Raw genomic sequence first — 3,055 nt, 5'->3', positions numbered from 1 at the left:
ATTAACTCCTGAAATTAAATGTTCATTTAATGGTGAAATGTTTTAAAGTAGCTAAACCCACATCTAATAAGAAAATTAAACTGTCTAGTGATGAACAAACCTATTTATGGCACTTAAGACTTGGTCATATAAATATAAAGAGGCTAGAGAGGCTTTCCAGGCTTGGGCCGTTGAAACACCTTCAAGTGGGAACTCAACCTGTTTGTGAATCCTGTATTGAAGGAAAAATGACCAAGCGATCTTTTGCTGGAAAAGGATTAAGAGCCACCAAACCTCTACAACTTGTTCACTCTGACGTCTGTGGACCAATGAGTGAAGCTGCGAGGGGCGGTTATGAATACTTCGTCACATTTACTGACGACTATTCTAGATATGGTTTCATTTACCTAATGCAATGAAAATCTGAAACTTTTAGTAAGTTCAAAGAATTTCATGCTTGTGTCGAAAACCAATTGGGTAAGACTATTAAGACCTTTCGATCGGATCAAGGAGGCGAGTTCTTAGACACTGAGGTCACCGATTACTTGTTTGAGCATGAGATTGAGTCGTAATTATCGGCTCTTGGTAACCCTCAACAAAATGGGATTGCTGAAAGGAGAAATAGAACTCTATTAGACATGCATGGTAAGATCCATGATTAGCTACTCTTCACTTTCAACATCTTTCTGGGGTTATGCATTGAAGACTGCCATGTATATCTTAAATCTAGTTCCTTCAAAATCTATCTCCGAAACACCTAAAGTACTATGGAATGGAGCACGTGAAGGTTTGCGTCACTTCCATATTAGGGGTTGTCCCGCTTACGTCTTGAAAAAGAAATCGAGCAAGCTGGAACCAAGAACAAACGTTTATTTCTTTGTTGGTTATCCAGAAGGGACAAAATGAGGTATTTTTTATGATCCTATTGATAGGAAAACATTCGTTTCAACTCATGCTACTTTTCTTGAAGATGATTATGTTAAAAGTCATAAACCTCGAAGTATAATTATACTCGAGGAAACTGTTAGACCAAACCCGAAGACTAACGTTCAAGGGAATCCATCTCCACCTACAATTGTTGTGAGAGTGGGAGATGAAGAAGAAAACACAAATGTTGGTCCAAGTGCTACACTGCCTCGTCGTAGTAGGAGGGTCTCTAGAGAGCCCGACCGATATCTTGGGTTTGAAGTAAACGTCGTTGCCTTGGATGCGAACGACGACGACCCCGTGTCATTTAATGACGCCATGGTCGACTTGGACAAAGAAAAATGGCTAGAAGCCATGGATCTAGAGATAGAGTCTATGCACTCAAACTCAGTCTGGACTCTTGTAGATGTACCCGAACAAATTAAACCGATTGGGTGCAAGTGGATCTATAAGAGGAAGAAATGAGCTGATGGACAAGTCGAAACCTTTAAGGCTAGACTTGTGGCTAAGGGTTTTACCCAAAGAGAAGGAATTGACTACGACGAAACCTTCTCTCCTGTAGCCATGTTTAAATCCATCAGAATTCTTCTGGCCATTGCCGCTCATTACGACTATGAGATTTGGCAAATGGACGTAAAGACGGCATTCTTGAATGGCTATCTGAAAGAAGAAATCTATATGGCTTAACCAGACGGATTCATAGAAAAGGGTCAAGAGCACAAGGTTTGCAAATTATTGAAGTCCATTTATAGACTCAAGCAAGCGTCTAGATCCTGGAACTAAAGGTTTGATGAGGTGATCAAGACCTATGGTTTCGAACAAAACCTTTCTGAGCCTTGTGTTTACAAGTACTCGAAGAAAGTAGTTGTTTTCTTAGTCCTTTATGTAGACGATATCCTCCTTATAGGAAGCGATATTAAAGTAATGTCTGACATAAAGGAGTGGCTGGTAAAGCAATTCCAAATAAAGGATTTGGGGAATGCTGCCTTTGTTCTAGGAATCCAAATCATTCGTGATAGGAAGAACAAACTACTAGCTCTGTCTCAAGGTGCTTATATAGATAAGGTACTTTCTCGCTTCTCGATGCAAAATGCCCATGCGGTGTTGTTGCCAATTCGTTCAGGAAAGTTCCTGTCGAAAGAGCAGTGTCCTAAGACACCGGAAGAAGTGGAGGATATGAGTCGAGTTCCATATGCCTCAGCAGTTGGGAGTCTAATGTATGCCATGTTATGTACTAGACCCGACATATGCTATGCAGTGGGAGTTGTTAGTAGATACCAGTCAAACCCTGGTCAAGAACATTGGGTAGCTGTTAAGCATATCCTAAAATATCTTAAGAGAACTAGGGACATGATGATTGTATACACAAGTAATGACTTGGTGATACAAGGGTACACTGACTCTGATTTTCAGGCAGACCGTGACATGTTGAATTCAACGTCTGGGTCAGTGTTCACTCTCATTGGAGGAGCGATTGTCTGGAGAAGCGTTAAGCAATCTAGTATCGCAGACTCTACTATGGAAGCTGAATATATTGCATCTTCCGAGGCAGCCAAAGAGGCTGTTTGGCTTAAGAATTTCTTAGCCGAACTGGAGGTAGTTCCTAACATGAACGAGCATGTGCAACTCCACTGTGATAACACTGGAGCCATCGCAAACTCGAAAGAACCTCGCAGCCATAAGAGAGGAAAGCATATGGAGCGAAAATACCACCTTATCAGAGAAATAGTTCAAAGAGGAGACGTGGCAGTCATGAAGATCTCGACGTTGGACAACATCGCGGATCCAATGACAAAGGGACTATCTGAACATGTGTTCATGAAACACGTGGGAGAAATGGGCCTTAGATACCTGCGATATCTTCTCTAGGTCAAAGTGGGAGATTATTAGGAATTCTTGCCCACGAGAAGATACTTATGTAAATTCTCCTTGAATTTATTAATAAAATAAAATTTGACATTTATTATCTATTTGAATTGAAAGCGTTATTTCTTATTTATTGAGATTTATTAAACATTCATTATTCCATAGCCTCCGTATCTAACTGAGTCACGTGCTGGGCACCTGCGTTCGGGCGGTGTGCTAAAACATGGTCGATGACTGATATACACCTGGAAAACTATATCTTAAGTCATATATGTGGAACACA

At 40.7% G+C, this 3,055-nt stretch overlaps 1 pseudogene; it reads left to right on the top strand.

Moving 5' to 3' along the window:
* The first annotated feature begins 1,989 nt into the window (after window positions 1-1,989).
* Window positions 1,990-2,775, top strand: LOC149393156 (secreted RxLR effector protein 161 pseudogene; annotated as a pseudogene).
* The last annotated feature ends 280 nt before the right edge of the window (window positions 2,776-3,055 follow it).

This window comes from Urtica dioica, chromosome 6, assembly GCF_054948205.1.
Source record: "Urtica dioica subsp. dioica isolate 48M chromosome 6, U.dioica_male_clone48M_v1_H2, whole genome shotgun sequence".
Classification (NCBI taxonomy): domain Eukaryota; kingdom Viridiplantae; phylum Streptophyta; class Magnoliopsida; order Rosales; family Urticaceae; genus Urtica; species Urtica dioica.
This window is presented reverse-complemented; position numbering and strand designations above follow the sequence as displayed.